The sequence below is a fragment of the Mobula birostris genome, chromosome 21 (assembly GCF_030028105.1).
Source record: "Mobula birostris isolate sMobBir1 chromosome 21, sMobBir1.hap1, whole genome shotgun sequence".
In the NCBI taxonomy this organism is placed as follows: Eukaryota; Metazoa; Chordata; class Chondrichthyes; order Myliobatiformes; family Myliobatidae; genus Mobula; species Mobula birostris.
In genome coordinates this window covers 55217361-55232845 of record NC_092390.1, presented here as the reverse complement: position 1 = coordinate 55232845, position 15485 = coordinate 55217361, and the positions used below count along the sequence as shown (strand labels likewise).

Below are 15485 nucleotides of genomic sequence, written 5' to 3'. Positions count from 1 at the left end.
TCTGTTAGGAGATACAGAAACATCTTAGCCAAAACAGTAAGACTGAAAAACAGCTTCTTACCGAAGGCTGTTGTGCAGCTGAATAATGCTATACCCCGGCTTGTCAATGGCCTTTGAGTATTATGGACTATTGAAGTCACTTGTTGCATGTAAAGATGGGATTTAAAAAAAATTCAATTTTACCGCATTCATTGTAAATATCTGCTTTGCACAGACTAGAGTAGCACCACAGTCTCATTGTCTTGAGCAATGACAATAAAGTTCTATTGTATTCTCTTCTAAATTCCATGTTGTTTTTCAGCCCATTTATCCAGCTGCTCCAGATCCTGTTGCAAGGGGGTCAAAGTAACTTTCCAGCTTTGGAACCACTATAGTGAGGATATCTTCATCATTTTGCAGGTTAGCGACCATATGAGTGATTCAGAGGTGATTTCAGTGAGTATCACTGCTTTCTTAGGCTCCTATAGTCCCTGTGCATCCTTCCACCTTAAGAATTTTGATGGTCAAGGAGAAATGGTCAAGATGATGCTGAGCTGTTATGCCCATCAAGGTTGTCTTTTAGGTTAGCAGGGATAATTTTGGGGCAGTGTGGGGAGTTAGGAGACAGATAAGGTGGTTAAGAAGGCTTATGAAATGCTTGCTTTTATTAGGCGAGGCACTGAGCTCAAATGTCAGGAGGTTATGTTGCAATTTTATAGAACTCTGGTTAGGCCACACATGGAGTATTGTGTATAGTCCTGACCTCCCCGTGATAGGGAGGATGTTCAGGCTTTGGAGAGGGTGGAGAAGTGATTTCCCAGGATACTGCCGGGTTTAGAGAGCACGTGCTCTCACCAGAGGGTGGATAAACTTGGGTTGTTTTCTCTGGAGTGGTGGAGGCTGAGGGGAGATCTGATAGAGGTGAGAGGTGAGAGATGGGTAGGTTCAAGGGGGATGTGAGGGTTAAAGATTTGTGGATGCCTGAAATATGCTGCTTGGTATGGTGGTAGAGGCAAATACATTAGAGGCTTTTGAGAGATGCTTGGACAGACACATGGATGTAAGGAATATGGAGGGACATGGTGCAGGTAGGAGGGATTTGTGTTTGGGTGTTTTGATTTGCTTTTTAGTTGGTTCAGCACAACGCCGTGTGCTGAATGTCCTGATCCTGTACTGTACTGTTCCACACTCTAAGTCCTGGGATCAGGGTTCCACGCAGGTAGAAAGCTCAAGGGCCAGTAACACCCCATCCCAGGTCAGCAAGTCCAGGGCTCAAAGACCCATGTTAGTCCGGAGTTCAAAGCCCGGAATTCAAGGCCCTGTGAAAAATTTTTCAAGTGACAACTTTCCTTGTTGGTGCCAATTCACATTGGTAATGGAAACTTTTCTTGCCTTCTGTGATTGCGCAGAGACTGTGCACTATGCTGGAAAGTATGCTGCGTAAATAGTTTAGAAACAGCAGAGAGTTTCTGAATAAAGGTATCTACTCTATTATAGATGAACAGCAACAACTGAACACTGAAGGTGTTATCATGTCACCTAGTCTCATACTTTACCTGCAAGATCTTAAGCAAATGCACTACTCCCTCTTCCTTCAAAAGCACCAAGACATGGCAGCATTCACCTCAGTTGCCTCAGGCCCTATAATGCTCAACGGCACCTTAAGTTCTCACTTCTAAGATACATGCTCTTGGCTGCCTGGTATTATTATCAATTATTTCATAGATGCTGACAGTTTCTGGCTGTAGGAGCTGGAGACTGCAATGCCAATTAGCAAAGCACAATCCTCCTGCAGGAGAAGATAGCATGTGATGGAAGGGAGTAGCACGTCTGTGGGGGAGGAAGCACAGAGATCTGCACATTAGTTCATTATGAGGAGGATGCCCTATCAATCTCCAGAACAAACTCTGGCCAGGCAACTGAGACTGGTGATGCTTCAGTCAGAATGCCTGAGCTGGTTTGTGATCACATACGTCTACGCTTAACTGCTTCTATCTATTCTGCAATCATTCCTCAATTGCTGTCTCTTAAGAGATGCAAAATTTCTGAGTGATGTAACACGCAGACAAAAGTTAAAAACAGAACAATCTTTATCCTCTGGAGCTGCCAGTCAAGAAGCTATAGTTTTGGGATAACAATCAGTCCTCCGTATCTGACAGCACAGCCACCCACTCACTGACCCCATCACTCACTTTAACTCTTCCTGTTGGAGGGCTACGGCATGACACAGTTCACAATGTAGAGGATGTAGGGTCACGTTAGTGGCAGGTTTAGTGCAACAGTGGATATGATACAAGCCAGCTTTTGACAGCAGTATTAATGGATGGTCTACAATGGCTACAATAAAGTAGAATCTATTCACCTACACTTGATGCATAGGTATTACAATCCCTAAGTACCCTCCATCAATACATTGATTATAAAGTCAAATACGTTTGCCACACAGCTAAAAGATTCTGGGCATTCTGTGGCAAGTGACTCACCTCTTATAAGGATCATAATGGAATATTCTCTATTTACCTGGTTGAGTACAGTGCCAACAACTCTCAAGAAGTTAGATACATCCAATATCGGTGGCAGGGTGGAGATATGTATCTACCAAAGGAGGTGGAAGGCACTCCTTTCCTCAGCAAGCCTGCAGGTCACCCTTGGGCGAGGTGTCCCAACTCTCATCCACAGCCCTTGTTCTCTCATTGAACCAGCCAGCCTCAGCTGGTTGCTCCTGGCCTTCGGGCACCTTGTTGTCTTGTTGTGTTCAGTATCTGTGCTCTTTCATTTTGTGGCCCCTTGTGGCTTATTATTTTGCAGTTTATTATTAATGGTTATTGGTCACTGCTAAATCGTCTCTGCTGCTCTGCTCTTGGGTCAAGCCTTCTCTGTGTTTTCTGACTTTCTCCAGAAGCACTGTAGCAGTTCAAGAGGGCAACTTGCCCTTTGAAGGCCAATTGAGGACAGACAGTAAGCCATGGCTTTGTAGGTGATACCCAGATCCTGGTGGTGAATCTTAAAAAAAAGGTACAGTTGTGAAGTTGGGTAGGTTGGGTTGGGGGGAAACTAGTCAGTCACCAGAAGACGTATATCACTGGATCCTTGGTGGGTCAAGCATGAGTACAAAGCATTCAACTCATTACAGGTCCACAATCCCTTATCTGAAATCCTTGCGGCCAGTTACATTTCAGAATTCAGAATTTTTCCGATTTCAGAAAGTTGATAATTATATTGATAATTAACCTGCTTCAGTGCCGGTGGACTTTAGGACCCGGGGGAGCTCCGGACCTACGCACATCCTCCCGTATACTTTAAATCATCTAATACAATGTAAATACTATGTAAATCGTTGTTATACTGTATTGTTTAGGGGATAATGAGAAGAAAAAAAAGGTCTGTACATACTCAAACAACAAGTGCTGGAGAAAGAACTTCAAGGTTTTTCCAATCCGCGCTTTTTTACAAATACTACTACAGTTTATTTATAGAGTAATATACTGATAAATGGAATAGTGGGATAATTATAGACCATAAATATGCTAATACATTTTATTTCCAACAAAAACATACAATAAAACATAAAAATATACAGCTTCAAACGAACTGAATCAAACACGTGGTAAATGTATTATTGGAATAAATGTAGAACGTAAATACTCTAGGTAGGACATATACAGGTTCAAACTAAGCTAAATACGTACAGGTACCTCAAGTTAAGTCGCATTACGTCTGGCAAACAAAGTTAAATACTCTACGGGTACCTGATGGGCCAGGAACAGGATTCTCAAGTTATGAAGCAACACCATGACAGACGGCGTTTTTAAAGACTTCTTCAAGTGTCATCGGTCTCATTAACATAGGTTTATGTCTAAGCAATCTCTCTTTAACTGAGTAAAATGCAATAATCTGTTGCTCACTGTTAAATGCATGTTGTTCAAGGCCAGCAATTAACTTGAATCGAGTGACGTCAACTGTTGGCGCGCCAAACAAGCCTTATTACAACACGCTCCACACTCCATGAAAAAACTTCGGTTTTCGGTGCTTTTTGATTTTCAGAATTTCGGATAAGGGATTGTGGACCTGTACTTAAAAAGAGGCAGCATTAGTGTTTGTAGGACCATTAGATGTAGGAGCAGAATTAGGACATTTAGTACATCGAGGTTGCTCTGCCATTCCATCATGGCTGATTTATTATCCCTCTTGATCCCATTCTCCTAGCTTCTCCCTGTAACCTTTGACCCCCTGATTAATTAAGAACCTCTGCTTTAAAAACAGCCAATGACTTGGCCTGTACAGCTGTCTGTGGCAATGAATTCCACAAATTCACTATTCTCTGGCTAAATAAAATTTTTCTCATCTCTGTTCTAAATGGATGTCTCTCTATTCTGAGGCTGTGCCGTCTGGTCCTAGACTCCCCCACTCTTGGAAATATCTACTCTATCTAGTCCTTTCAATGTTTGGTAGATTTCAATGAGATCCACCCCCCACCCCAATCTTCTAAACTCCAAAGAGTACATGTCCAGAGCCATCAAAAGTCCTCATTGTTAACCCTTTCATTCCTGGAATAAATCTCGTGAGTCTCCTCTGGACCTTCTCCAATGCCAATATATCTTTTCTTAGATAAGGGGCCCAAAACTGCTCACAATATTCCAACTGTGGTCTGACCAATGCCTTATAAAGCCTCAGCATTGTACCTTTGCTTTTATATTCTAGGTTGTAGTGTCAGCTATAATCTTAACTCATTCAAGATTCAAGATTTGTTTAATTGCCACGTAAACATTGAAACATACACTGAAATGCATTGTTCGCATTAACAACAAACACATCCAAGGGTGTGCTGGGGGCAGCCTGCAAGGGTTACCACACACTCCAGCACCAACATAGCAGTTCAAGCTGGTTGCTTTCCCCACACACTCTCAAAGGCCATAAAGACAGTCCTGGCCTATATCCATCATTAAAAGAAACCCTCTTTGCCTGATCCTAGGAGACGCAAACTCAAGATGGCGCAGGATCTACCCTCTACTTTTCCCCAAGTGTGGTGGTCCAGTGTGCAGCTTAAGTGAGTGGATGTGCAGAGAATCAGTTTAACCCAACAGCAACACATCCCTAAAAAGAGAAGCAATCGGGCACCTCGAGCTTTGCTTGTTGTTACCTCTCAACTCAAGTGAAGGGAGATCATCACACAGGAAGAAGTCATGGCCTGCATCATTTATAAATCCTAAGGTCGGGCACTTTTACAGCTGTTGGTGGTTCAGGCCCTACCCTTTGGGTAAGATTATTAGTAGTATCAGTCTTACAGCATCCACTAATGTGTGTGCGCTAAGTCAGTGGACCAGAGCATGGAGTCTAATAATTCTTCTTAGCTTTGGACCGGTAGGACCAAATGGTGGCTTGTTTGTGACGGTCACTCACGTTAAAAGAACTTATCCATCGATACCTTCCACTACCCTAGTTATCCTTGACCAGGAGGGTCTGTCTAAGAGGAAAAGGGTGGAGTACCACAGTGTCAGATACTAAACTGACACTCACTCTGTCCCCACCCTGACCTCAATGAACTTATTTATCGAAATGCAGCACAGAGAAGGCCCTTCTGGCCCTTCAAGACACACTGCCCAGTAATCCTCCAATTTGAACCTAGCCTAATCACGGACCAATTAACTTATCAACTGGAATGCCTTTGAACCGTGGGAGGAAATCGGTGTACCTGGAGAAAACTCACGTGGTCATGGGGAGAACGTTCACACTCCTTACAGGCAGCAGCGGGAATTGAACCTGGGATGCCTGAACTGTAAAACGTTGTGCTAACCAGTGCATCTCCAAAATACAAGAAATCCAAAGCATCACTTCATAAAAAGCTGTAGACCTGGCAATATTTATCTCCAAACTAACATTATTGAGACATATGAATTGCTAGTTATCACATTACCCTTATGTGGAATCAGGCAGAGAGAGGAATGACAAAGTACCCATTTCAAAAGTAGCTCTTTGGTTGCAAAACATTTGGAAACTTCTGTGCTCCTGGCGGGGGCTATATAAATGCACTCATACTCCTTATATTCAATTCAAGGTGCCACACATGAGGCTGCTTACCAAGTTAAGAGCCCATAGTATTACAGGAATGTTACTGGCATGGTTAGAGAATTGGTTGATTGGTAGGAGGCAGTGAGTGGAAATAAAAGGATCCCTTTCCGGTTGGCTGCCAGTGACTAGTGAGTAGTGTTCCACAGGGATCGGTGTTGGGACTGCTTATTTTTATACTGTATATAAATGATTTAGATGATGGAATACATGGCTTTGTTGCCAAGTCTGCAGACAATACGAAGATTGGTGGAGGGGCAGGTAGTGTTGAGCAAACAGGTAGGTTGCAGAAGGATTTAGACAGATTAGAAGAATGGGCAAGAAAGTGGCAAATGAAATATAATGTTGGAAAATGCATGATTACGCACTTTGGTAGAAGAAATAAATGTGCAGACTATTTTCTAAATGGGGGAGAAAATCCAAAAATCTGAGATATAAAGGGATTTTAGAGTCCTTGGGTAGTACACCATAAAGGTTAACTTGCAGGTTGAGTTGGTGGTGAGGAAGGCAAATGCCATGTTAGCACTCATTTCAAGAGGTCTACAATACAAGAGCAGGGATGTGAGGCTGAGGCTTTATAAGGCACTGGAGAGGCCTCACCTTGAGTATTGTGAACAGTTTTGGGCTCCTCATCTAAGAAAAGATGTGCTGGTATTGGAGAGCGTTCAGAGGAGGTTCACAAGGATAATTCCGGTAATGAAAGAGTTATCATATCAGGAATGTTTGATGGCTCTGGTGCCGTAATCATTGGGATTTAGAAGGATGAGGGGGATCTCATTGAAACATTTCAAGTGTTGAAAGACCTAGACAGAGTAGATATGGAAAGGATGTTTCCCATGATGGGGGAGTCCAGGACAAGAGGGCATAGCCTCAAGATAGAGGGGCACCCATTTAAAGTAGTGATGCGGAGAAATTTCCTTAGCCAGAGGGTGGTGAATTTGTGGAGTTTGTTACCACAGGCAGCTGTGGAGGCCAGATCGTTGGGTGCTTTTAAGGCAGAGATTGATAGGTTCTTGATTGGCCATGGCATCAAAGATTACGTGGAGAAGGCTGGGGGTTGGGACTGAGGAGGGGAAAAAAAGGATCAGCCATGATGGAGCAGACTCGATGGGCCAAGTGGCCTAATTCTGCTTCTATTTTATGCTTTATGGTCTTCAAAAACCTAATGCTTTGCCTGGCTATGAATGTTAGTGATAAATGTCTCATATATCTTGTATCAGCTTTTAAACACTAATTTTTATTTTTGGTTTTGTATGCAGACAGAATAATCAATTCAAACAAAAAAGTTATACTTGTATAGGAAAACAATCAGAAGAATTCTTCATACTGCAGCTGATGGTGCTGTAAACTCAAAGCAATTGCAACGTCTTCTGGGCATTGTGCCACCAAGTAAGCACCAAGCCAGGGCATTGTTACTGAAACGTTTACTGCATTCTGAAACAATTAGGGATTTATTAGATTTACACAAAGATGTATAAATCCTGATTACAACCACAGACCATTGACAGTACTTCATTACATGATGCTAAATTTAAGTTTTATTATGTCACAAACAAAAAAACATGAGGTTACTGGAAATGCCCAAGATCATCAGTTAGCATCTGGGAACTACCCAGCCTTCTGCAGACTACCACTCAATACCTTAACGTTCGTGATGTTCATTGGCCGATTAAGAATGTTAGAAACAGGAGTTGGTAACATGTGCCTGACTGCGCTTGCTCCACCATTCCACAAATGATCCTGAGTCTCAAGTTCACTTCCCTGCCTGATCGCCCAATTCCCTAAGTGTCCTAACGGGCATGCAGTGTTGGCAGCAAAAATGTGGTGATACTTGTGGGGTGTCCCCAGCACAATCTTTGGACTGTGTTGGTCGCTGATGCAAACAAGGCATTTCACTGTGTGTTTTGATGTACAGCACAGTGCAAAAGTCTTATGCCCATACATATACATAGCTAGGGTGTCTATGATGTTTGTACAATACTGTATTTGTCAATGTGGAGCTTCATATATGCATGAAGCCATGCTGACTATGCCTAATCAATCCCTGTCTATCCAAATGCTCATATGTCGGGTCCCTTAGAATACCTTCCAATAACTGTGAATGCCTGCAAAAAATGAATCTCAGGGTAGTATATGGTGATGTTTATGTACTTTGATAATAAATTTACTTTGAACTTTGTTTCCATGTTGAACTAGGGCCTCCAGCACTGCACATGGGCCAGATGTTCCATTGACCTGAAGGGATGACCTGTTTATATATGCTGCGATCTGACTCAGCCAAACACTACGCATCTCCTACACTCCTCCCACTGGCTCCTTAGCTGCTTTCCTTCCTGATAACCAGCTAACCAGTCAACAAGTATGCCAACTAACTGAAAGTAAGGCTACCTGCTAAAGGAGAGCTGAATAGTCACCACTTTCAACATTCTGGGTCATCCTCTCCTGAATGAAGTGCAATGTATGGAAATTAATTTCCTTTGACTGCAATCTTACATCTGATCATAGATAACTATCGTTAATTACTAATTAACTCCACTTCCAATTTTCTATCTCATTCATATATTTTTATATTTGTTCTGTGTTCATTTGGTGAATGAAATTATTAAAGGCTGGATGTCCTTTTCCTTACTTCTCCAACAGTGATATTATTTACCCAAATAATTCTTAAGGCTTAAGGACTTGAAAAGGAATTTGGCACCATCTTCACCTGCTACAGCCAGATAATGTGGTAATGAAAGCCAAACTGAAATGGATTACTGTGTGACTTGCATGTGATGTCACTGAAATGAGAATGAAATATTGCTCATTACTCCTGCGGCTCTTCCACTTCTCAAGGCAATAAAATCTATTTCTTTTGTGCAACTTATTAAATTCTCAGCACACAGATGAGGGTGACAGCTCTTGACATCAAGGCAGCATTTGACCCAGTGCGGCATCAGAGCCCTGGAAAAACTGAAGTCTATATTCATCAAGGGCTGGGGCAGAGGACTTCCTCTGTACAACAGTGTTATTCATTACTGATGAGGATAGGTTAGATTCTGTATGACTCTGGGGTTCAATACAGAGGAGGAAGGCTAGATCTGTTACTCAATAATGAAGGGACATAATACTGGCAGATATATTTACAAAATACCACTCTAAGACATGGCCTGGTAGCAAGAGTCTTTTTCCCAATCTGATCAGTGCAGCTTCTGCCTTTAGGGTCCATTGTCCAGAATTGACAACATATCCCATCAGTTCTTGGTCGAGCTTTTAAACTCAGCCCCTCTTTATTTGGAGACTTGATGTAAAGTTAGAGAGATGTCAAAGTTCAAACTTCAAAGTAAATTTACTATCAGATTACATCTACGTCAGCACATACAGCCCTGAGCATTTACTTGCGGGCACACTCAAAAAATCCATAGCATAATAACTATAATAGAACCAATGAAAGACCGCACCAACCTGAGCATCAACCAGCGTGTGAGAGACGTTCACAGTAAATACAGAAAACACAATAGAATCAGCGTTAGACTGTCCCCAACAATGTACAAAAGACAACCAGCTGAGCAAATACAAAAGACAAAAAAAAATTAAATATTGAGACCATGAAATGAAGAGTCCTTGAAAGTGAATCTGTAGGACATGGGAACAGTTCAGCGACGGGGCAAGTGAAGTTGAGTGAAACTATCCCCACTGATTCAAGGGTCTGATGTTGTGGGGTGATAACTGTCCCTGAACCTGGTGCTGTGGGTCCTGAGGGTCCTGTACCTTTTTCCTGATGGCAGAAACAAGAAGAGAACATGTCCTGGGTGGTGGAGGGGTCCTTGATATTGATGCTGAAAAGAATCCAACATGAATGTAGGTAATGAAAGGGAGACATGCAGTCATGTGGTGACTTTCACCACTTCCCGGATCATTTTATGGTCAATGGGGTATAGGGGAGAAAAGAAAGCCAACTAGCAATAGATCAAACACCTTCAGAAAGAATCATGATCTTGATCTCAACTCCTCATTCCTGCATAACCCTCAATTCCACTACAGTCAAAAAAATGACAGTGTTGAATATACAAGCAACACACATCAAAGTTGCTGGTGAACGCAGCAGGCCAGGCAGCATCTCTAGGAAGAGGTGCAGTCGACGTTTCAGGCCGAGACCCTTCGTCAGGACTAACTGAAGGAAGAGCTAGTAAGAGATTTGAAAGTTGGAGGGGGAGGAGGAGATCCAAAATGATAGGAGAAGACAGGAGGGGGAGGGATGGAGCCAAGAGCTGGACAGGTGATTGGCAAAGGGGATACGAGAGGATCATGGGACAGGAGGTCCAGGGGAGAAATACAAGTGGGGGGGGGGTGCAAATAGGAACATTGAAAGCAATAGGAACATGTTCTGCAACAGGAGGGCTAAGAAACCTACAAGGTTTCCTAGGAATGTAATTATTGTGTTACAGCAGAACTTCCCAGCGTTCTCTCAACTGTGTGTTCATCAATATCCTGTACATTTCTAGCAAGTACGGTTTTTGAAGTGTGATGCTTGCTGTTATATCAGCAGTAATTTTGCACTCGACAACTTTTAATGATCCTGACAGCCTGTCTTACCCATTTCCTTTGGTAATATAATGAAGGATTATGTCACAGTGCCATGTTACTGGGAGAATTTCCTGCTGTTCTTCAAAATGAGCTCTTGCCATCTTTTGCAGAGGGCAGAGAGTTTCTTGGTTTAACAACTCATTCATAATTCAGTGAGACCTTATTTCTGCTCTGAAGTTTCAGCTGGATTATGTTCTGAAATTCTTGCTCTGGGGCTTGGACCCACAATCTTCTGAATCAGGGGCAAGGGTACCAACATGGAACCACAGCCTACAGCTCCATGGTCAGAATCAGAATCAGACCCAGGTTTAATACCACTGGCATATGTTGTGAAATCTGTTGTTATGCGGCAGTAGTACAATGCAATACCTAATCATAAAATACGAAACACTACAGTAAGTATCATCATCGTGCCATGTCTTTACGATGTGGATTATCACGGTCTTATTACCATGATTGTTCCTGGCAAATTTTTCTACAGAGGAGGTTTGACATTGCCTTCTTCTGGGCAGTGTCTTTACAAGACAGGTGACTCCAGCCATTATCAATACCCTTCAGAGATTGTCTGCCTGGCGTCAGTGGTCACATAACCAGGAATTGTGATATGCACCAGCTGCTCATATGACCATCCACCACCTGCTCCCATGGTTTCAGACGCTAGACCTTGTCCAGGGTGACCTGCAGGCTAACGGAGGGAAGGAATGCCTCGCACCTTCTTTGGGAGAGACAAATCTCCACCCTGCCATCCATAGTTAAGAAATATACATATATTAAAGAAGTTAAATTAAACAAGTAGAGCAAAAAGAGAAAAGGAAGTCCTGAGTTAGTGTTCATGGGTTTAATGTCCATTCAGAAATGCGATACAGAGCAGAAGGAGCTATTCCTTCAGCCATTAGTCACACAAGAAGATCACTTTATCACCACCTTCACGTGCATTGATGTCTAAACTACTGATTAAAGTATTCAAAGACTTACTCTGACAGAAGAAACACACACAAAATGCTAGAGAAACTCATCAGGTCAGGCAGCATCTATGGAAAAGAGTAAACAGTCAATGTTTTGGGCTGAGACCCTTCTTCAGGACGGGAAAGGAAGGGGGAGGGATCAGAGTGAGGCGGGAGGAGGTGAGGAAGATGCACAAGGTGGCAGCTCTGAGGTGAAACTGGGAGAGGTGGAGAAGGTGAAGTAAAAATCTGGGAAGTTGATTGGTGGAAAAGAGATGGCCTGGAGAAGCGTGAGTCTGATAGGCGAGGATAGAATTCCATGGAAGAAAGGGAAGGGGGAGGAGCACCAGAAGGAGGGGATGGGTAGGTAAGAAGAGAAGGTGTGAGAGGGAAACACAGATGGGGAATGGTGAAGGGGGGGCGTGGGTAATTACCCGTTTGCATTTTGTTCTTGTGTAATATCCTGGTTAAGATTTCTATTGCTATGCTTTGAAATTTTTTTTATTTTAGCAGTTTTCTGAAAAAGCAGTGTGTCCAACTAGTAGGGGTGTTTTGGCTTCGGCTAAAGGTGAGGAGCCACTTTGTCTGACTTAGGAATGCTGTCTCAGACAATCAAGCTTGTCTTGGTCCATGTTGTAACTTTCTGCCCAATGGAAGATTAAAGAGGGCTGGGTGGGATCAGACTTCTGAAGGACAGTAGACTGGTTTGGGGTCTTTTGGAGGGAGCTGTGGAGCAGAGCACAAGGGAAGATGCCTACCGAATGGCACTTGAAGGAGAGACCCTGTTGTAAGAAGTGCTTTGTGGAGATGAATGGTTCAAAGGAGGAAGCGTCAATTCTCCTGAGTTAGCCAGTTCGTTTCAGATGGTCTTCGAGGGAAGTTCAAAGTGTGACTGCTGGTATCTTCCATACAGGATGTGGGTTCAGTGCGTGAGTATGGTAATACACCTGACAACTACAGAAATCAGCTCCAATATTTATGTGCACATTGGCCTGGTTTAACAGTAATGGGCTCTTTTATCTTTCTTTTCTTGTTAACCGTTTGATAAAGTTGAAAACTGGTAATTATACTTTGTAATTTTATACTAGAAACGATCTGTCATTTCGTGGTGACTGACAATTGTGTATAAGCAGTGTTCCTTAATCTGAATATCTCAACTTTCACGTTTGGTTGAACCCCAAATCATACCGACTGTAGAATTGTATTGTTTATGAAGGGTGGCTCTCTCACCGCTGAGTCATGAGGCTGTTGGCAGGGTTAGCTAGCGAGCCAAGTTTGCATTCAAGCCCTGGTGAGAGGGTTACACTTGATTACCTCGGGAGTAGATGTTAGCGGCCCACAGTAATTCAGCAGTTCATAACACTATGTGTCATCCTCTTTAAACTGTAAACAATGAGCTGTAATAATTAAGCATTTTGGTGTCATCAAAGGGTTACTCAACCTTGATGGTATTCACTTCTTGTTGAACACTTTATTTATTTAGAGATACAGAGCAGAATACGTCCTTCCAGTCTTCCCAGCGCGCCGCCCCAGCAGCCCATGATTAAACCCCAGCCTAACGGAACAATTTACCACGACCAATTAACCTATCAACCGGTACGTCTTTGGACTGTGGGAGGAAACCGGAGCATCTGGAGAAAACCCACACGTCCATGGGGAGGACGTACCTGGCTTTCGCAGAAATTTCTTTAATGCAAAGTAATGGACTTAATCACACCAACAGCCCCCATCTGTCTCATATCAAGTGCTTGAGGTAGCACTTAATGAATCTTTGATACAGTGAAGGGTTTTATTGAATTCAACAGTTTTGTTCAGTAAAAGGAAAGATAGGAAATATATTTGGAGATTATTGTTCAAGCATAGTTTAATGAAAACCGGCAACATTTAACAGACCAGGTTAATGAGAAGCAGTCTGTGATGTAACTAAGCCACTTAGAATGGGGGGAAAGCACCAGTGATCTCTCGTGCTCTTGCATCTAGCTAACATAGCAATGGATGAATGACTTGTATGTTTGATTTTAGGAAAATAAGTGTGATTTTCCTTCGATTTACTGCATTTTCACTGGGAGGGGATTGACCAGCTTTTGACTACTTTACCTAACATTCACCGTACATGGTATTCCTCCCCCCTCCCATATGAAGTCCTGTATAATGAAATGTTCTTTGGTAACTAACCTTTTTCTTAATCGGTGTAGACCTGATGTTGACTAGTACTTCATGAGAGAAGAGAAAATGATGGCGGTGAAAAAATTATGTGAGTCACTGGTTGTTGCAGTAACTCCGCCGTCCCTCAGTTGTTCTACACTTCCTTCCCCCATCAGAAAGGCATTAAAGTTCTTCACTTTCTCGCGGACAACAGACCTAACCAGTTCCCCTCCACCACCACCCTCTTCAGTCTAGCAAAACTGGTTCACATTATCACCAGTTTCTCTCTCAGCTCTTCTCACTTTCTCCAAACCAAAGGGGTAGCCATTGGCATATGCATGGGCCACGGCTACAACTGAGTGTTTGTCGGCGACATGGAACAGTCTTTGTTTCTTTGAATGAAGGGTTTTAGCCTGAAACGTTAACTGTTTATTCCCCTCCATTGATGCCCCGAGCATTTTGTGTGTGCTGGTTATTACTGTAAAGTCTTCCTTCTGGAGATCTGGACGGGAGCTGTGTTGTTTCGGTTGTGGTGAGGACTAAGCCAAGGCATCGTGGTCACCTGTTACAGCCACCCAGGAGAGGAGATACTGAGGCAGTGTAGGAGAGCTTCTGCAGGGCGCGCGAGAATCGCCAAAGGGTAGGGGCTGGGTCCTCCCATCAGTGCTGCCCCCTAGTGTTTGCTCTGTGCGGCTCTCCAATGTTCGCTCTGTGCTGCGCTCTCGTGTTCACTTGGTAGAAGAACAAGCTGGACCAGGACAAGATCCCATAAATCTACTGTCATGCCATTCAAAGACTTGGGCTATATATATTTTTCTCTTTGTTAATGTATATTTTTCTGAAATTATAACCACATGCTATTTGTGATGTGTGTTGTTGGTAATGTATGTTTCCCCAAAGCAGAATGCCAGTATTTGTTTCTAGGTAATATGTAGCTACATCATACCTCTGATCAGGAACTAATACATTAGAAACAGTTAATTATAAACCAGGGTATCTTCAAAGTAAGTTTATTATAAAAGTACATTGATGTCACCATGTACAACCCTGAGATTTATTTTCTTGTGGGCATTCACGATAAATACAAGAAACTGAATAAAATCAACGAAAGACCGCACGCAATAGGGCAAACAACTAAAAGAACAGCAATATGTGCAAACACAAAAAGAAAATAAATTTATATAATATTTATTACTATTAATTATAACAATTACTAATCATATTAATAATAATTATTATTACAGATAGGATGATCCATAATAACTGCCCAGATCTAATATTACAGGATAAGCAAGCAAGAACAACTTACTTAATAGATATAGTCATTCCAAACACACATAACATACAGAAATCAATATGCCGAATTAAATGAGGAAATTGAAAGTAAACAGGGAATGGAACGTAAACAGGGTATACTTTTCCCCAAGAGTAATATCTACAACTGGCATCCTCCCAAAGTCACAACACAATAGTGTTAAACAACTAGGCTCATTTATGTAAATCCTCAGAAAGCCACAATACTAAACACCACAGGAATAGTCTGGAAGTTCCTAGCAATTGAGAAATGAGTCAGCTTGGCTATGCATGTACCTCAGGTTTTATAAACCTGAGCAGAGAAAAATATAATAATAATAATAATAAGTAAGCAAGCAATAAATACTGGGAACTTGAGATGAATATAGAACATAGAAGAGTACAGCACAGGAACAGGCTAATCAGCTCACAATGTTATGCTGAACCAGCTAAAGAGAAAATCAAAAACATACAAACACTAACCCCTCCTAC

At 42.3% G+C, this 15485-nt stretch overlaps 1 protein-coding gene across 1 annotated transcript in view; it reads right to left on the bottom strand.

Moving 5' to 3' along the window:
• The window catches only part of plpp4 (phospholipid phosphatase 4), a 406375-nt gene that overhangs the window by 199828 nt on the left and 191062 nt on the right, over positions 1-15485 (bottom strand). The gene's annotated exons all lie outside the window — the stretch shown is intronic.